This window comes from Rattus norvegicus, chromosome 12 (assembly GCF_036323735.1).
Source record: "Rattus norvegicus strain BN/NHsdMcwi chromosome 12, GRCr8, whole genome shotgun sequence".
In the NCBI taxonomy this organism is placed as follows: Eukaryota; Metazoa; Chordata; class Mammalia; order Rodentia; family Muridae; genus Rattus; species Rattus norvegicus.
The window spans coordinates 42,677,980-42,699,135 of record NC_086030.1 but is presented as its reverse complement, the minus strand read 5'-3'; positions in this window follow the sequence as shown (position 1 = coordinate 42,699,135).

Below are 21,156 nucleotides of genomic sequence, written 5' to 3'. Positions count from 1 at the left end.
CGTTTCCTGAGCAATTCTGGCTTCTGGAAGATTCTCTCCTTCCCCTCCATCTCATGAGCATCCCTTCCAACCAAGAAGTCAGGACGGGGCTCTTCCCACCCTTCCTGATGTTGTTGAACTGTCTCAGAAGCAAACTCTCTCAGACCCCAAGGGAGGAGGCTCACTGGCCCATGGAGAGTCCTCACTGCCATAGCAGCCCTCCCCAGGTAAGACGCTCGCTCATTTTTCTCCCTGATATTAAGAAGTGTAAAAAGATTCCCAGAGCTGCCTGCCAGGTCCTCTCATAAGCCCCAGGTTTTAATATTGATTTGGCAGCTACAATAATGATTTCCTTTAAAAAAAAAAAAAAGAAAGAAAGAAAGGCACAAGGTGGGGGCGGAGAGAGGCAACTTCAGAACCAAGGGCATGAACCCGGCTATGAACCCAACCGTGAACTTGGCCATGAACCCAGGCTGAACCAAGACTGAGCACCACGCCTCTACATCCTTGTTCCAAGACCCCTTCCCCCCCCCAGTCAAGGCTTTTGGGTCCCCATTCCTTAGAACTGCTCCTTACAGAAAACAACGAACCGGAGGTGAGGCGAGACCTTTGGCTGGCACTCCGGGCATCACTTATCTGAAGTTCTCAGAATCAAAACGTGTTTAGGAGTTTAGAATTTTTTTTCATTGTTTTGGAATATTTGCTCAGACAGGGTGAGATTGGTTATCTTGGGGATGGGACCCCAAAACTAAACAACAAAAATGTATCGCTGTCCCACGTAACCTCCAACAGGAAGCTGTCTTGGGTAATGTTTAGTCACGATGGTATGCGTTACGTTTTATGATTTGACAGGTTTGGGATTTCAAGAGCATTTGAAATTTCAGATTTGAAAGATGACTTGAAAAAAACCTGGTGGTGGCAGTGGTGGTAGTGGTGGTGATGCATGCCTTTAATCTCATTTAATCTCAGCACTCGGGAGGTAAAGACAGGCAGATCAGAGCAAGTTCCAGGACCCTGTCTCAAAAAGATAGATAGATAGATAGATAGATAGATAGATAGATAGATAGATAGATAGATACATACATACATACATACATACATACATACATAGATACATAGATACATAGATACATAGATAGATAGATACATAGATAGATACATAGATACATAGATAGATAGATACATAGATAGATAGATAGATACATAGATACATAGATACATAGACAGATAGATAGATAGATACATAGATACATAGATACATAGATACATAGATAGATAGATAGATAGATACATAGATACATAGATACATAGATACATAGATAGATACATAGATAGATATATAGATAGATACATAGATAGATACATAGATAGATAGTAAAATATCCTAGCAAGTGCTTGCTGCTGGCCTCTCAGAGCTTTCCAGGTGGGAGAAATCACATTCCTCCCAGCCCACAAAAGATAAATCAGGAGTGACTGATAAGGCTGCCCATCACACTGTACTCAGTAGCAAGGAGGGTTCTGGAGACAGACCTGGGTCTCCCCTGCCCCAAGCATCTGTTTCAGACTCCCCTCCACACTAGGGATCTGAAAGGGAGACACCAAGGAGGGAGAAACCAGATGTGTTGCGGGCAGACTGAAAAGCAAAACGTGAGTAGAAAAATGGAGGAGAGACACAGCTCTTCTGGTCATTCACCAACCCCAAGAGTCCAACGCTCTTCCTTACCCTTCGGCTTTCTGTTGTTGCTTCTGTGTTCCTTTGGTTTCCTTGTGGGGCTGTGGATATAACCCAGGGCCTTTCCTATGTTGGGCAAGCACTGCTCTGCTGAGCTACATCCCCAGTCCTCTTCTATTGGTTCCCATCTTTAGTTTATTTCTCTGTCCCAGCCACAGACCTAGAAGGCAGGCCTCCTGGGACAGATGGGACACATCACAGCCCCACTCCAGAAATTGACTGGGAATGCTACTCCGAGATTCTGGCTAAAACCTGAGGCTAGCAGGTGTCAGATCTGGCCCGGGAGGTGAACACAGCTCCCCCCAGAATCACCCCTGGTTTCTGAGGTGTGTAAGCAGGGTCTGGACTTAACCCTTATCTGCCAGGCTCCCGGAGGGAACAGGGAGGTACAGGGGTAGGGAGGACACAGTCATGGGCATCCGGCCAGCATCACAGGAAAATGGCTAAATACTGGGAGTAGATAAAAGCCTTTTCCTCCTCCCTGCATTAGGGGGGGGGGGGGAGAAAATAAAGCGAGAAGAAAAAAAGGCCAGCAATAGGCTGCTTCCTCTGGCAAGTTCAAAAGGGAGCCTTTCAGAACTCGTGCCCATTAGTCACCACTCTTCCCCTGAAGTTCTGCTGGCCTTGTCCTCCATTCTTCAGCTTCTCTCCTCTTGCATGTGCCTACCATTCATTACCATCACCTGAAAGGCCACAACCGTCCCTCCCCACTCAGAACGAGGCCTTTGTTAGACACTGCACCTGCACCCACTGCTGGCTCTGAAAAGGCCCAGCAGGCTGCCTTTGTGCACAGCTCTTTTCCTCCCTGCCCAGTCTGTGGTTCCCACTCCATGAAGCCAGCCAACCTACAGGGAGCCCACCAACTCCCAAATACCACGTAGTCCCTACCATGAAGAACCTACCAAAAAAATATGTATAGCACACACTTGTCATCCTAGCACCGAAGGAGCAGAGACAGGAGGATCACAAGATCAAGACCAATATGGGCTATATCAGGAGACCATCTCAAACAAAGAAGAAAGGAAGAAGAGGAAGAGGAAGAGGAGAATGGAGGAAGATCCAGACAAGTCATCTTCTCATCTGGACAACAGGGGGGACTGGGATACAATGCAATGGGCCAACAAACACCTGGAGAGCCTTCGGTAACACAAACTTTCAGAGTTCTCATGGAGGGCGTACCTCAGACCTGAGGGACAACAGAGTGCTTATCTGGTAGGTACAGGGCCCTGGGTTCCATCCCCAGCACCATGCAAGCCAAGCATGGTGGCCCTAAGTCCAGTCATCAGGAGGTAGAGGCAAGAGGATGGAGATCTGAGCTCATCTTCCCCTACTGCCTCAAAAACAAAACAAAACAAAACAAAACCACCCTTCCTCAGGCATTGTACAGACACACATGCTTGCCAAACACCCACACACATAAAATGAAAATAAATATTGTTTTAGATACCAAACAAAAGCAACTTAAGGAAGGGTTTGTGTTGACTCACAGTTGGAAGTTACAAGCTCATCATGGTGAGAGGGCAGGAGTTACCATGGCAACAAGAACAAGAGGTAACCAGTCACCTTGTATCCATAGTCAGAAAGCAAATAAAGATGCATGATCATCCACTTTCGCAGACCATGGAATGGTGCTAGCCACGTTCAGTGTGGGACTCCCCACCCCCTTAATTAATCCAATCTAGAAAGTCCCTCACAGATAAGCCTCAAAGTCTGTTTCCCTGGTGACTCTAAATCTCATCGAGTTGACGAGATAAACCATTCTAGAACCCATACGCTAAAATACATTTCTATTGCCCCTGCCCGGGTGCACCGATCTTGAAGACACTTTTTAAGCCCTTACTGCATGTAGGGCTCCTACGCCACATTTGACCCCCAACAGCTGACCACTGGGGTCCAGAGACACAAGGCAACTCACCTACGGTCATACAGTTCCCAAATACATATACAGAAGGTGCACCTCTCAGCCTACAGTCATCTGGAGCACCTCTGACTCCTACATAAGTCAAGATGGCGCTTAAGCCCCACCCCTACCCCATTCCCAGACAGGATGGCCACTGTCTTTCGTTATCAGTGGCTTCTCCATCTATTCTATGTGACACCGATTCAATCACATATTTGGAAAGAGTTCTCGAACATTCCAGACAGGAAGAAAAGGCCTCCGACTTCACTCACAGCAACTCTCATATGATCTATTTTACATGATGTAATACAACTTTGCTTGGGGATTTGGTGAAAATACCTCTTGGAGTATTGGAGTTCTATCTGGTGGGTGGAAACAGGAAGTACAAAAGAAAGGTCAGCTGGTGGGTGGAGACAGGAAATACAAAGCAGAGCTCCTTCTAGTGGGCAGAGACAAGAAGTAGCCTTGCACATAGGACCTTATACATAGGACTAACCGGGAGGAGGGCGGGGGACAGAATTTGTTTCCAGGTCAAACATCAAGTACAGCTTTGAGGTGTGTCGCGTGAGGACAGGAATAGGATTCAACCGGGTGCTGAGGAGGAGGAAATGAGAGATGCAGCCAGGCTGGAGAGACCAGAAGGTCCTTCCAACAGAGCCAAGGAAGCCGGCCTGAGATCTCCGGCTTTTTGCCGGGTCCCTGAATCTTCAGCCCTCACCTAGCTATCCTTCTTTCCCTCTGCACCATGCCCATGTGGTTAAACCTGAGTTATTCCAGAGAGAGAGCCTATGTCTTCCCAAGGTCTCCCTTTCTTCAAGTCAATTATCTATGCTGGTTCATAGCAGGAGCCGTTCAAAGCACACAACTGACCAGTCCCTTCCCCTGAGGATGTCCAACCACCAGGTTCAACCCCCAAAATACTCCCAACTGCCCTGATGGCTGAACCCCTGTGCTAAATAATTCCACCAATCCCTGACCTCTCCTCAAGCTCTGGATTTAAAACCCCACCCTGTAAAACTCCCCACTCTCAAGAAACCCTAAAGCCTACCTTCTGTTAGGTCCTCTGCTGCTCCTTACTCAAGCAGAGGCAGCCACCCTCCCAGTAAATCCCTCATGTGAAGTTTGTCGTACAGTGTGACTTTGTGCTATTCCTTGGTTCTCAACTGCTAGGATACCTCTCCCCTCAGAGATCTAACACTAACACACGCACCGCCAGCCCGAGTCCTTGGGAACAAAGAAAGATCTGGTCTGGGTCCTTTCTGGACCAAGAGGCTGCTGAGGCCGTTCCCAAATGATGACATTCCAAAACCAACCACACACCCACTGTGGTATCAATGAATCCATCCATGGAACCAATGAATACATTGCATGCCACCTTAAGAATAAGCATGAGTTGTGAAGCATTGCAACACGTGTGCGTGTGCATGTGTGTGTGTGTGTGTGTGTGTGTACCTAAAGGGATGTGTCCCCAATATGAAATGTATGTTTCGGGTCAGGGGTCAAATGCTACCCATCTCCAGACTGCTGGGGTATTTAAGTTGAGTATATGACCACGTGGGAATAAACTAAAACACGTGAAGGCGAGGCTCTCCCAGAACACAAGGCTGGGATTAGATAGCTTCACTGTAGAAGGCTTTAAGACACGCCCTCCTGGAGGAGGGGTCATGAGACAGGTGGGCTTGTGACTTAGCAGGCTCCCAGTCACTTGGAAGGCAGAGAAGACAGGTAGCATAAGCCTTCATAGAGAATCAGTTCACCCTTGTGCTCGACTCACATGCACGAGATCCTAAATTCAATTCCCACCATGCATGTTTAAAAAAAAAAAAAAAGTCAGGCATAAAGGTGCATAGGGGGCTGGAGAGATGGCTCAGCGGTTAAGAGCACTGCCTGCTCTTCCAGAGGTCCTGAGTTCAATTCCCAGCACCCACATGGTGGCTCACAACCATCTGTAATGGGATCTGGCGCCCTCTTCTGGTGTATCTGAAGACAGCTACAGTGTACTCACATACATAAAATAAGTTAATAAACAAATCTTCATTTTTTTTAAAAAGGTGCCTACTTGCCATCACTGTGTTTGAGAGGTAGAGAGAGGCAGCTTCCAGACTGCTAACCAACCATAACCAGTAAGTTCCAGGCAAGTAAGAAACTGGGTCTCCAAAACCATAAAAATAAATGGAAATGAAGGTAGAACACGCTCTCATGACAACAGAACCTGTCCTCTGGCCTCCAAACTTCCACAGGGATGTACACACTCGCACACTGATGCACACACTCGTACACACAGAGAGAAATCTAAAGAGGAAGCTAATGTGAGAAGAGCTGCTCCCCTAAAACCCACCAGTCCTGGGGAGGCTGACACTGTCAAATTTTATTCTTTTCCTCCCTAGAATAGGACTTTAGCTAGAAGTTTCTGTCACAGTAATCATCCAGAGAAAGCCACCCATGGCCAGCCACCATATGGTCCCATAACTCAGACCCCATTCTGCCAAGATGCAGCTTTCTCTCCCTCAGAGCTGGATCCCCATCTCCCCCTACTCACCCCACATCAACAGTCAGAACGTACTTGAATGAGTACCCCACCCCCGCCCCTCCCCAAGAGCCTTGCCTCCGCAAAGCCAATGAATTCCGTTTTACCCTTGCTCCTAACAGGGCTTCTAATTAATGCCACATGCTCCCCTCAGCTGTCACCCTGAATAAATGTTTACAAAGCTATTAACGTACTGTATTTGTAAGCCGGGACCACTCTGCTTTGGGGAGTCATGTGGTATAGATTTTCTCCTCAAAGATGGAAACAGCTTAGCAATAATAAATACATTGTTTTGCAGAGATGGGAGCAAGGCGTTGCCTCTACACCCCCCCCCCAAAAAAAATTATTGCGAGCTTCCTGAGACAGCATGGCTATGTAAATGTGAGGAATCAGAGCTTTGCCTGAGTTCAGAAGAACTTCCAGGGGGCAGATTTGTTCCTGGCAGGGGCTTAGAGTGGGAGCATCCCAAAAGGAGACCTCCCCAAACTAGCTTGAAGTCTGAAGGCCATGATGCTGATTTCCATTCTTCATCAGCTCTGTGACTTTTTAGGCAAGCTGACTTTGTCTGAGACACTTAGTTTTCTTACTGGGGAAATGAAAGTTCAGGATCTTCTGGAACATTCTATCGGAGCGTGCAGCTTTGAGCTGGACCTTAAGAACTCACGAGAGAAAGCCAGGCATGACATGGTGCACCTGCCATCCCAGCGCAGGGGAAGCAGAGGTGGGAAAGAGCCTCGAGCTCAGTGGCCGCCAGCCTAGCTTGGAAGTAGGCGAGCTCCAGGTTCAAGGGGAGACCCCGTCTCAGAAAACAAGGCAAGGAGTGGTCAAGGAAGATGCCTGACATCAACTTCTGGACTCTACTTGCTCCCACACGCTCACGTACTTGTGTGCACTGTACGCGCACGCATGCGCAAACATCCCGTTTGATCTAGAACTCTAGTCTGATTCGTTCTCTGCTCCGAGTTCTAACAGCTCAAACGGCCTTTAGTTAGTTTTGTCAATTCTTGAGAGGCAGTCAGAACCCTAAAGTACTAATATGAGAACGTGTACTCCCAGGCTGTGTCACTGGCCCCGCCCATCTTTGGTCTTTCCTCACTGGCTCCGCCCATCTATGGTCTCTTCTACTTCATGCTCCAGTCAGGCAAATGTGTTGTCACTTCCCCCAAGGGAACCCTGAGTGCTCTCACCTCTCAGCCTTTACCTACTGGGTTCCCCAACAGCACCATCCCCCTCCCCCTCTCCCTTCTTCTGATCCATTTGTTCCTCCTCCTCCTCCTCCTCCTCTCCCTCCTCCTCTTTCTCCTCTCCTCCCCCTTCAATACTGTGGCTTTCTGTTCACTCTCCCTAGCAAGCCTGTCTTGGTTCTCAATCCTGGGCCGGTAGTCCTCACAGACACATTCCCAGCACCCTGAGCTCACCTCTCTCTTTCTCAGCAGGTAAAGGTGCTTGAGACCTGAATTTGATCCCTAGGATCCACACAGTGGAAGGAGAGAATTAGCTCCTAAAGTTGTCCACTAATCTATATACTTGCATGTGTACACACACACACACACACACACACACACACACACACACTCACAATCCATCAATAAAAATACAGCTAAATAGATATGCATTCAACACCTGAAAGCCACCTTAAGCATCTTCAGACACTTACATTAGCTCGCCATCTAACCATCTAACACCAAGCCTATTTGAGAATCACAAGTTGAGTGCTGGGCTGGAGAGATGGCTCAGAGGTTAAGAGCACTGACTGCTCTTCCCAAGGTCCTGAGTTCAAATCCCAGCACCCACATGGTGGCTCACAACCATCTGTAATGAGGTCTAATGCCCTCTTCTGGTGTGTCTGAAGATAGCTGCAGTGTACTCACATATAATTAATAAATAAATCTTAATTAATAAATAAAAAATAAATAAAGTTTAAAAAAACAAGTTGAATGCTTCATGTAGTTTATTGAATGCCTGCATGCAGAACAGCTACCACCACTGTGTGGTGTGGAGTCTCCGTGTTCATCGGCAGACCTGGGGATGGAACCCACACACCCTAGGCAGGCATTCTGCCACTACATCCTCCGTCCCTTAGGTTTCAACGTCATGTCGTGCTATAGATCGCAGGCTGACCTTGAACTCATGAACAACTTGCCTCAGCCTCTCAATAAACCATCTGGGAGCATGAATGGGCATCATCACACCCACTGGGTCAAGGTTCTTTTATCACCAGGATCACGTGGCTGACCGGGAGCTGTGTGGCTCACTGCCCTCACGGGGTTTCCTAGAGAATATCGTACCAGGCATGGTTAGTTCAAACCCTGAAGTCTGAAGCAAAGCTCTTGCTGAATGTGAGTGGCTCTTGTAATGTTGTCAAGCTCGGAAATCATCATGTCAAGTCACTGTCGTGTGAACTCTTGAAGTCAGGTGACTATACTTGCAGTCAGTGTCTCTCATGAACACTTAGTGGAAAATGGCAAGAACTTACAGACCTAAAGGACCTTCCTAGGTACTTTTCCCACTCAAAAACGCTTTGTTTATTTCTGTACCAGTATGGTGTTTGGAGAGGTTTAAGTAACTTGTCCAGTAATGTGGTATTTATCTCTGGAAGCTCCTGGCCACAGTGATGTCCTATCTCCTACTGGGGGCACCAGCAGCAGAGTCACCTCCCATGACCACTACCTCTATACACACACAGTGAGCCTGGTACTTGACCCCCTCACCCTAGTGAATGTGTAGGTCTCTGTTCTGGGTCTTCCTTGTTCGTCACGATGGCTCCCTAAAAGATGCACTCATACCTATGGATGTAGGTGACAAAGGGCTTTCAACTAAAATTTACTGGGGGGTTGGGGATGGGCATGACATGGAGGGACACACAGTAAGCCTTCCCTAGACACAGAAAGGGCAGGAGAGAACGCCCCCTGGGGATGCTGGTAGCCATGGAGTGCATTTTCAAAATTACCATCTCTTCTCTGTCACTATCCATTCTTCTTTTGAGAATATCTGATGCTCCCAAGGTAGCTGCCAGCACAGCTGTGTTAGTCCTGAACCACAAACCCTACCTACTGGATGAGTCGGGTGGGGAATCTCAGGGGAACAATTTGATTGGCCAGGCTTGAGTCACATGCTCGTGCTTGGACCAATCACATTTGCCAAAGGCAGGATGCTATAATTAGCTGTCCCCCAACACCCACACCAACACCGGTGCCACGCACCCGCGCGAACACACACACACACACACACACACACACACACGGACAGACGGACAGACGGACGGACGGACGGACAGACACAAGGCATGAGTGCTTCCTAAATAGAAGCCAGAAATGCCGCTCTCATCTGTATATCTGCTTGATGATGCGGTCTTGGTGGTTCATGAATACTTACTTCCCTTCATTATAGGTTGCAGAGGATGGAGGTTGGGACAGAGGAAGAGAATGCAGACTCGGGAAGAGAGCCTGGGTTGGTCCAAAAGAAAAGGAAAGGGAAAAAAGGAGAGGAAAACACTTAAAATAAACTTATAAAGTCTCGAAATAGTTATAGCAGCTTCTTTGGCCTGCCTCCTCGGTTACCTTTAGGTGGCTGCCAATTTTTGAAAGAAGGATGAGGAGGAGGGGGGGAGGGACAGAGGGACATATTGAGCACACTATGTCTAGTGTAAGCCTCCCAAGCTTCTTCGATCTTGGGCTTTGTGTTCTAGTACAGAGGCCTACAGTTTTAGAACCGTGGCCTTTCCATTGGGTGGAACTTCTCTCTCCTTGTTAAGTAGGGACGGGCCAGCTCTAAACACTGCAATACCCTACAAGGTCCCGGACCTCCTCAGAATGCTCATCTAGCAGAGACCTTGGGAACAATAGCCTCTGCTGCCTGGAATGAAGACAGTGAAAGCCGTTTTCAATTCACCAAGGCAATTCTGCAGGGAAATTAGGTTTTGTTGTAATGGGCATTTGCTCTTACCAAAAAAAAAAAAACCTGCTTTTTCTTCCTTCTTCCTTTCTTTCCTTTTTTTCCCCCCTTGCTCTCTAAGACTTGAGCCCATACAAGTAAATAAATAGAATTTCTAAATTACAAAGATTCAAGTTATGTGGCCCCAGGAGAGGGGAGTGGGACTTTAAGAACAGCACAAAGTAGGGTCTGTCACAGATGCTACTGTCATGGCGTCCCAACAACCAGCTAAATCTCTTGAAGGAGTTATTTAATGTTGTTTCAGGAAAATGAGGACTTCTGACTCAGCCTGAATTTATGCTATGGTGCTGTTTCTCTCTCTAGTTCTTCCTGTTCTACCCTGACTATAACATGAGGACTGTGTGTGTGTGTGTGTGTGTGTGTGTGTGTGTGTACACTGGAGTGCTGAGTTTGTGTGTGTATTTGGCTGTGTTAGCCCATGTGTGCAAGGCAGTAGTTAATACCAAGCATCTCCCTCCACATTCTCCGCTTTATATAATTCTGAGACAGTTTCTCCTCTCTCTCTCTCTCTCTCTCTCTCTCTCTCTCTCTCTCTCTCTCTCTTTCTCTCTCTCTGCTAGTCAGGTTAGGTCCCTAGAATCCTCCTGTCCCCACCTCCCCAGCACTGAGGTTACAGGTTTACACCACACATGTGACTTTTTCACAGATGCGAGGGATCTGAACTCCGGCCCCTGTAATGAGCCATTTACCCACTAAGGCATTGGATCAGGAGTTCAGCCACATCAGACTTTCTTTCAGCCCCAATAAAGACTTCAACTCTTGCATGGAAGCTGAGTGCTTGCCCATTCCTGCAAGGTGGGTGGGCTCAGAGCCCCCAAGGGACCTAGGATGTGCTAGTAAATCAATCCTACTTAAAGCAGTACTTCCCAAAGCCTGTACCAGGCCTGGCATCCCTAATGTGGGAGCCACCAGGTTGCAGGGCCCTGAAACCAGAAGACCCCGTTGACTTGAATGACTTCCAGTCGGTGCCTTGAGTCCATTATTCACGGTGTGATGGGTTAAATGTGTGGCATGGACAGTCAGACACCAGCTGGTGCTGCCGTTTGGGGAAGTTAGGGCAACTTCAGAAGGTGGTGGGTCCTGGCTTGAAGGGAAAAGGGTCACTGGGGGACAGGCCTTGAGAAGTGAGGCATGCCTAACTCCAGTGAAGCCTCTACCTCCACCCTGTAGTCTGCCAAGACGTTAACCAACGAGGCTGCAAACACCCACCAGCCCTCATGGAGCCACAGACAACATGATAGACTATGTCCCCTCAAAATAAAGGACAAAGTCAATCCCTCCTCTAAGTGGCTTCTGTTCCAACATCCAGGAAAGTGAGTCACAGAGCAAGAGGCCCTACGTTTTCATTTTGAAAATGGACCTGCTGTGTGTCAGTGATGTCACTGGCCTTGCCTGATACATAAAGCCAATACCGTGCACGAAGGAGATAGAAGTTCCACACAAGCTGGTCCTTAAAGCCGTAGCTAGCGTCTGTATGCTGTGCATGTCACGGCCTTCATGAATCCCAGTCAGCAGACACAGCCCGGCTTCTGTGATGACGTGGGGGAGGGAGATGAATCTATCAATGGAAATATGTGGGTCCCACTAAAGAAAAAGAAGGGGCGGATTAACTGCAGATGTTACAACAAGAAAAAAAATTAAGGCAGCAAATTAATAAATTACACTTGAGAGTCACTGACTTGAAGGGCCTCAAATATTTCTCGACTGAATCGCTGGCCCCCAAAAGATCACATCCCACCAGCTTACTAAAGTTCCCAGAGTCACTAAAGTTACCCACCTTGCAGGAATGGGCAAACACTCAGCCTCTGTGTGAGAGTTGAAGTCTTTATTGGGGCTGAACGAAAGTCTGATGTGGCTGAACTCCTGATCCAATGCCTCATTGGGTAAATGTCTCATTACAGGGGTCTGAATTCAGACCCCAGGCATCTATGTAAAAGTCCCATGTGTGGTGTAAACCTGTAACCTCAGTGTTGGCGAGGTGGGGACAGGAGAATTATAGGGACCTAACCCCTAACTTGACTGAGAGAGAGAGAGAGAGAGAGAGAGAGAGAGAGAGAGAGAGAGAGAGAGAGGATGGTGGTGATGATACATTTATTCACCACATGCCTTTGGTGAGTCTCTTTATGCTTCCCAATCTCAGTTTACCCATCTATTCAGTGGTTCAACTCCATCATTCTAGCAACTCTGGCTTCTCCTGACTTCACCAAATGTCTTGCAAGCTCAGTTCCCAACACTAGCTGTCTCTGGGCTGCTGGGTTAGGTCATCAGAAATGTTTATCTCAGTCCAGCCACTGTGGTGGTCAGCATGGAGGTCCTTGGAATAACGAAGGGTGGAGTTATCATATGACCCACCTCTGCCACTCGTGACCTTATTATGATCAGGCAACCTAGAACCACCTGGGAAGTGAGGCTCAGGGAGGGACTGTCTATGTTTTGAGTTTGCCTTCGGGGATTGTTTTTGATTGACATGATTGAAGTAGAAAGACCCACCCACTGTGGGCGGCATCATTCCCCTGGCCTGTGGTCCTGGACCATATGCTAGTAGAAAAAGCAAGATGAACCCTGGAGTACATTCACTAACCCATTGCTCTCTGCTCTGTTGTTGGTTGTTTTTTGTTTGGGGTGGGTGTTGGACTTATTGAGACAGTGTCTTGTGTAGTCTCTATTGGCCTTAAACTTTAGAGCCAAAGGTGACCTTGAACTCCACATCCTAAATTCAGGGCTTACAGGTGTGATCCCTGCCACAGCACTTGGATTCTATGGTGCTAGGAATCAAACCCAGGGCTTCATATGTGCTAGGCAAGTGCTCCACTCTCTGAAGGATGCCCCAGCCTGTGGGAAGGGCTCTGATATGAAGTTCCACCCAACCACCTCCTCCCCTCTCCAGTCTTGCTCCTCTCCCATCCCCATGCATAGTCAGAGATGCTGGGTAAGTGTCTTGCCAGACAGAGGCTTTCTTTTGTACTATTTCTTTTCCCTCTCCACTTTCCAAGAAACACTGAGTGTCCCCTGGGTTATAGGGCTGAGAGCAACGGAAGCTTTATGATGTTCTAGGAAACATTTCTCTCTCGTTGTTACTTTGTGTAAAGTCCCCAGCCTCTGGGAAAATATAAATGCTACTTAGTACACAGGATCCTATTTATTCAACCTCAAAGTGAGGCCATGTGAAGACCTGTGTGTGTGTGTGTGTGTGTGTGTGTGTGTGTGCGCGCGCGCGCGCGCGCGCGCGCGCGTGTGTGTGTGTATACATGCATGTGTGCCTCTGTGTATGTGGTTCTGTGCATGTGTATATGAGTCCAGGCCTGTATGTTTGTGTGCTTGTGTGCATGTGTACCTGCATGCATGCATGTGTGTACATGCCTCTGAGTGTGTGCCTGTGTGTGTATACATGCATGTGTGCCTCTGTGTATGTGGTTCTGTGCATGTGTATATGAGTCCAGGCCTGTATGTTTGTGTGCTTGTGTGCATGTGTACCTGCATGCATGCATGTGTGTACATGCCTCTGAGTGTGTGCCTGTGTGTGTATACATGCATGTGTGCCTCTGTGTATGTGGTTCTGTGCATGTGTATATGAGTCCAGGCCTGTATGTTTGTGTGCTTGTGTGCATGTGTACCTGCATGCATGCATGTGTGTACATGCCTCTGAGTGTGTGCCTGTGTGTGTATACATGCATGTATGCTTGTGTATGCTTATGTGTGTGTGTGTGCATACATGACTGTGTATGTTTGTGTGCTTGTATGTGCTGGTGTATGTGCATGTATTACTGTGGATCGAACCTCTCTTACGCATACTGGGCAAGCACTCTACCACTGACATTCATCCCTGGCTGAATGAGTCACATTTCTTTAAGGCAATAGATTTAAAAGAATAAATATATATTGCAGAAGTGACTTTATGAGATCGTCTTACATGGTAGAAGCCGGCGAGTCAATGATGGCTGTCTGCACCTTAGAGAGACAGAACTGGAAGCAGCTTGGGCCACGAGGCTGGGCGGCTCTGTAGTCCCAATCTGATGCTGAGAGCCTGGAGGCCCCTCCATGGCCACTCCTTTCTGGTTCACACTGGAAGACCAAAAAAGTAGGTTATGATGTCAGCAAGGGTGGCAGCAGCATGACAAGCACCCTCGCCAACAAGACGCAAATATGGGCCCCAGCCTCGATGGCCACCACCCCCACTTACAAGTGGGCTGCCAAGGGGGAGATCTTCACCTCAGTTAATCCTGGGAACAGTCTTGCAAACTGGCCTAGGGACCTGAGTCTTCACTCGATCCCAGATCTGATCAAACTGACAACCAAAACTAAGCATCATATCAGCTCGTGGTGTCTATGTTTAAAAGCATTTTATTTATGCATTTATTCTGTGTTATGTGTTCGCGTGGGTACTATGACCCACGCATGAAGGTCAGAGGGCAACTTATGGGATTCATTTCTCTTCTTTCACTATGGGTGCCCTGAGCCATTTTCCCTGCCCTAAGTCTAGAATTAAAAACCACAGTAGTCATTCAGCAGCTAGCTTGAAGGCCTGCCAACAAGTCTCTAATTCTAATCATTTTCTGTGAGGATTTAGCACATAGCTCTGTAACATCACATGACCTCCTTGTGAGTCCTAAGCCATCCCGTTTCATCAGTTGGAAACAAAGACACAGAGAGGACAGTTGTCCAAAGTCACACAGTGCAGGCATGACAGAGCCAAGACTCAGAGCCACATAGCCCACCTCCATGGTTGTACCCTCCTCCTGTGTGCTTGAAGCTCTGCAGCCCCCCCTTTCTTTCCTTTCTTCTCTCTTTTCTGTGACCATCCCTGCCCTGTGACACACAGAGCGCAAGAATTATTCACGGCCCTTTTCGCTTCTTTGACCAACAGCCTGCTAACACCATTACCTCTGATGGCTTTTCATTCCCAATGCCAAACCTGATTTGGCATTCACAAGGCTGAGGGTTTCGGTCCCAGCTCTGTGGACAGGCTCCGGGGGCCCTAAGTGACTGTAGTTTACAGACAATCCAATTGTTATTGACATTTGTGTCGGATTGTTCATCAGCCCAGGCCTGTCTTGTAGGCCAGATCATTCTATTAGCTGGCCCCTTTCAGTCTCCTCGCTAACGACAAAACACGCTCACGCCACCACGGCAGGCCAATCAATTGCAATATCACTCTACGGCTGTCAGAGTCACTTTTGTGGGCTTTGCTTTAGGGACAGTTGGAGGAGGGGGAGAAGAGGGGTGGAATTCTTGTGCACTGAGTCTGAAATACAGGCAGCTACTGAGAGCAAGAGGTCTTGTTGCAAGGTAGATGATAGATAGATAGATAGATAGATAGATAGATAGATAGATAGATTGATATGATAGATGAATGGATAGATAGATGATAGATAGATAGATAGATAGATAGATAGATAGATAGATAGATAGATAGATAGATAGGATATGTGTGGATAGATTATAGATAATAGATTGATAGCTGATAGATTATAGATGATAGATAAATAATAGATAGATGATAGATGATAGATAGGTGATAGATTATAGATGATAGATATGATACATAGATAGGTGGGTAGATTATAGATGGAGATAGATAGATATTAGATAAACTATAGATAATAGACAGATGATATAAACAGGTGATAGATAATGATAGATGATAGATGGATAGATAGATTATAAATAGGTAGACAGGTAGATAAATAGATAATAGATAAATGGATAAGATAGGCAGATGATAGATGGATAGATAGATGATAGATAGATAGATAGATAGATTATAAATAGACAGGTATATAGATAGATAGATAATAGATAAATGGATAAGAGCCAGATGATAGATGGATAGATAATAAAAAGGTAGATACATATGTAGTAGATAGTCAGATAGAAAATAGAAAAATAGTATGTAGATAGATATAAAGATTGGGGAAAGGATTATTAACAGGCCTGTCACTTTGCTTAATCTTTTATGTTGTATCTGGGGGTGGGAAGGATCCAATTTTATTTCTACCCTCACCTGTGCCCAGCAGGTTGTCGCCCCATCTCTTCCCCACTGAAAGGCAGCTCTTGCCGGTCCATGTACTGGCTCTTTTCCCTCCACATTCCTTACTATCTACTACTGCTTCCCATCATCCTTCCCCGGCTCTTGAGAAGCAGGAGCTCTCCGTCTCCCCGCGTGGTTGCTGCATGTGGTTCAAGTGGGCACAGAGCTCCTCGTCTGTTTCAGCAAACACATCACCAGCAAGGCAAAGAGCGTCAGGCAGGGCCCACAGCTCCATCCCGACCTTCCTGGACCCTCCACAGTCACATGGTCTTTAGTAATGGCTGACACAAATGACCGGCCGCAATGTAAACCGGACGCAATGTAGACCAGATGCAATGTAGACCGGACAACAACCTCGGGCTTTCTCAGTAACGCGAGTGTGAGAACTCACGAAGCACCGGAGTCATAGAAACGAGTTCGCAGAAGCACAGTGAGTTCTTCAGACTGCCAGAAAGACCAAGAGTAAACAGACCAGCCATAACTAGAGAGGGAAACGTCGTGAAGAGACAGAATCCTTCACACCCTATCCAAACAGAGGACATGGTGAGCCATGTCTCCCTTCAAGACCATATGTACGCTCCAGTCCTGACTCTCAGCACCCAGAGCATGCCCTCGTTTGGAGACCTAAAGAGGCGGCCATGTTGAAATAAGATCATCCAGACAAGAGGTCCCAATATGGCCGATTCCTCAGAGGAAGACGTTAGGACACTTAAGAGAAACGTTCGCCATTTTTCATAACGTTAACTAAACATGGATAGTTTGACCCAGAAATTCCATTCCTGGGTATACAGCCAACAGAAATAAAGACGTGTGTCCTCACAAGAGGCTGAGTATTTATAGCACCATTATTTATAACACTTTGACCTATTGAAACAACCCAAACGCCTATTACCTGCTGACTGCAGAAACACATGGTGGTGTGTTTATACAATGGAATATTACACAGCAATAAAAAAAAATCAAACCGAGGGCCTTGCAGGAATACAGATGAATCTAGAAGCATTTATTATGTGAAGTGAAAGAAGCCAGGCACCGAAGATCGAGTCATAGAATTTCTATTCTTGTGACATCCTGAAAACATTAAGTCTGAAAGAACAGAGAGCAGATTGGTGGGTTTCCGGGTGTACGATATGAGAGGGAGAAATGGCCTCCTGAGGAGGATGGAGGAGGCTTTGTGAGTGGCTGCAGTGTCCTCCTGGTCATAGGGATGGACGAGTACCAAGGCCATCAGACCTCGTCCTTAAAAGGGTAAATGGTTTTTATTGTATGCAAATTATATAGTTTAAAAGAAAACATACCTTTTAAAAGCAATGATTGTGGGTTGTCTTTCCTTTTACCCAACGAATAGGACATTTTTTTTCTTTTTTCTTTTTTTCGGAGCTGGGGACCGAACCCAGGGCCTTGCGCTTGCTAGGCAAGGGCTCTACCACTGAGCTAAATCCCCAACCCCCGAATAGGACATTTTTATAATCACTAGTAACCATCTGTGGAAAGTACAGAGAAGGATGTGGTCTTCAGCCCTCCTGGCTGCATGAACGACACCCATTTGTCCAAGCCAGAGTAGGGTACACAGCTGTAATCTCGGTTCTGGAGAAACAGAGGCAGGAGAAACTTAATATCAGCAAAGGGTAGTAGGAGGGGGTAGGGGTGTAGCTCAGTTAGTAAAGGGATTGCCTAGCATGCACAAAACCCTGAATTCCTTCTTCAGTACCACATAAAGTAGGCAGGGTAGCCAGATCCTGTAACCCCAGCACTCAAGAGGTAAAGACAAGGAGCTCAGACAGACATCCAAGGTCATCCTTGGCTACAAAGTAAAATTGAGACAAGGTCAGCACATGGAAGTCAGAGGCAATTGGATCTCTATGAGTTTGGGGCCAGACTAGCGACTTCCAAACTATCTAGGGCTACTTGGTGAGACTATCTCAAATAGATAGATAGATAGATAGATAGATAGATAGATAGATAGATAGATAGACAGACGACAAGAGAGAGCAAGCCACCTTTCTGAAATGCAAATGACATTTCTCCCTTTAGCTTCCAATATCCCTTTCTGCTTGCAGAATCCAATATCTGTTATATGCACATTCTAATTCATCACAGCAAACCACAGAGGGATCCACGGAGAGATGACACTCATGACAGGGAAGCCCAAAGACTCACTAAAAGACCTAGAGGCCTAAAAACATCACAGGATACAGCCACTGCCCTTGGTTGCCCACCATAATTTTATAATAAGATTCTATGTCTGAAGACGCCACAGGGTTTTATGAGAGAAGCCATATTGGAACTGACCCGGAAGCTTCCTCCCTGCAAGGTGCTAAGCAGAAGGCTGCTGGGGAACAAGCCCATCAGTGAGCGGTCCTACTCGGTGCCAGATGCTGCACGATGCAACGTGGACCTGCCAGGCAGGATGTGCCTATTGGCTTGAGCGTTAAGTGAGTAACCAACCACTCTCTGGTGGTTGTGCCCTGCTCCACAGGTGGGAATTCCTGACTGGTAACCTGGTCAAAAGGTCACAGGCACTTTGGATGAATTTGCTATTGTTTAGCCTAAAAATCGAGGTGTCAAACCATCTAACTGCCCCTCCCCACAGATTAGAGCTGCACTCAACCTGGATTAGAGAAAGGAGCTGCTTCTTCAATGTAAATATCAGTGCAAACACTTGTCAAAAATGACTTCATGGCTGGTCAAAACGCTGAAGGCAAGTGACTGGGTGCTCAGCCATTCGTGGAACAGCTGTATTGACCCCCCTCTCAAGGGTTCGCGGAATACAGGGGAAGTCAAGGGTAGAAAAGATGGGAACAAGCGCACTTACTCGCTGAGCCACATCTCCAATCCTGAGGAATTTTGCTTTATTACTAGAATGTATGTGGTGTGAGCACGCTTGTGTGGAGGTCAGAGGACAGCTTGTAGAAATGGGGTGTGTCCTTCCAGTGTGGGTTCTGGGAATTGAACTCAGATCATCCGGCTTGTGTAGCAAACGCTTTACCCAAATGGTGGCCCCCTAGAAACTTTTCTTTTAAGGCTGCCTTTTGCTTGTGGATGTTGTGTCCCAAGTAATAGGGACAATATGGAAGATGGTAAAAAGCAGCCACCCTTGGCTGGACACTCTCAGGCTGACCCTGGAAGGAACGCTTCTCCCACTGAGCACAGCTTTGCTCCCGCGGCAGCAACCAGAGAAGGATGAAAGATGGGGAGGTCGCCAAGGAAGGATCAGAAAATTCTTCGTGGAGGATCAGATGGATCGATGTTAGATCCCGCTCACCCTGAACTCACGAGGTAAATATAAATCCAATCGACTCCAATTAGAATGAAAAATACAGAGTTCCCTCAGACTGAGCCTGCATCAGGAACTTTGACTTTGCAAATACTCCTGAAGCTTGCAACACGAGGCAGCCAAGGCCATCCCAGACGCATGCGCAGACTGGGCTGAGCAAAGCCAGGCTTTCCTCGGGCGGCTCTTGGATGCACTTTTGCTTTTGAATGTCAGCCTAGCTCCTTGCAGGATGGCGGACAGCAGGCGAGTCCTCGGAGTTTCTCATTCCCAAAGACAGGCTACAGTTTTTCCAAGTTAGCAGTCTGGGAGTGATGATCGCACCGAACTGCGTCTTGAGTGGTTTTAAGCAAAATTAAAAATCAAACCTCCTTGCTTTAAAAGTCCTTCACTGTTAGGCATCTCTGAAAGATCCTGTGGATTTCCCTACTCAAGATGGGGCTAGGATAGAGGAGTTTATTAAAGTAAGGTTGTAAATTTCTTTCCACACAGTGTATGTATTCTGTAGGCGTTACAAGCAGTATCTCACCTAAGGTATGCCCTCGAGAACTGCCTGAACACACACAGTAACCAAAAACACCACGATCAGGAGGCAGGGGTGCATGCATGTGATCCCAGCCCTGCATTTGGGAGGCTGAGGCAGGAGGATAATTAAATAGCGACTAGCCTGGGCTACGAAGAGAGACTTTGTCACATAAAGTAAAGTAAAATTTTAAATAAAATAGGAATATATGGGAGAAATGAGAGATGCACACACACCTTTAATCCCAGTACCTGGGAGGCAGAAGCAGGTGGCTCTCCATGAGCTTGTGGCCAGCCAGGGCCAGAGAGTGAGACCCCCATCACTACAGACATATACTCTGGATGCATAACAAAGGCGGATATACTGAAAAGCAAGCACCAAGGTGGGGTGGGGGGAGGGGCGGAGGGGCGGGTGGCAGTTGGGGGCGATCATTATTCCTACATTCTGGATGGAAGCAAATGATGGCCAGGGAGTGTAGGCAGACAGAAGGATGACCAAACATGGACAAACAGCTGCATAGAAAACAGAGCACCCTGGTTTGATGGAAGTGAGACAGTTGGTAAGTGAGGATCGTGGATCTGAGGGCCCATGCCGGTGGAGTACGCAGGGATGAATGGCTGGACATGAGTCGGTCAGCCGCACTTACCCACCCAGTTTTTCAGCCCCTTTCATGAGTTCGATGATAGAGGACAAGTTTACTGCGGGGCTAACAACACCCACAAACTTCTTTAGCCCGCCGGCTCCCTGGGATTGGTCCTCTCTCTTAGGCAGACTGGGTGAGGATGCGTGTCCAACAAGCAAGGAATAGCCAGGTTTACCAGAACCTGATCAAAACAGAAGACCCCCCAAATTCCTAGAAGTACCAACCTTCCAGGCAAAATAAGATCTGTTTATAGATCTCTTTCTATTGGAGAGCCACCCTCCCCTTCCGCCCCTCGGAGGTTAAGCCACGTGAAACCAGGAGACACTCAGACTTTGGGGAGGAAATGAAAACCTCACTGTTCGTGGTTTGGAATCTTGAAAGACCTCTTAATTTTTAGTTAATTTCAATACCATATGCTGTTATTGCTGCTCCCACGCCAAGGGTCAGGTCTTCACAGATCCTCGCTGAGCCACCGCCCTCAGAGGAATAAACTAGGCGAAGGCCAACAACAGGCCGTGAGCATCCAGGCCTCCTCGGCAAGGGCAAGCACAGCTCGCTCTGGAGTCTGAGCGACTCGCATTGCAAGCCTCCCAGGG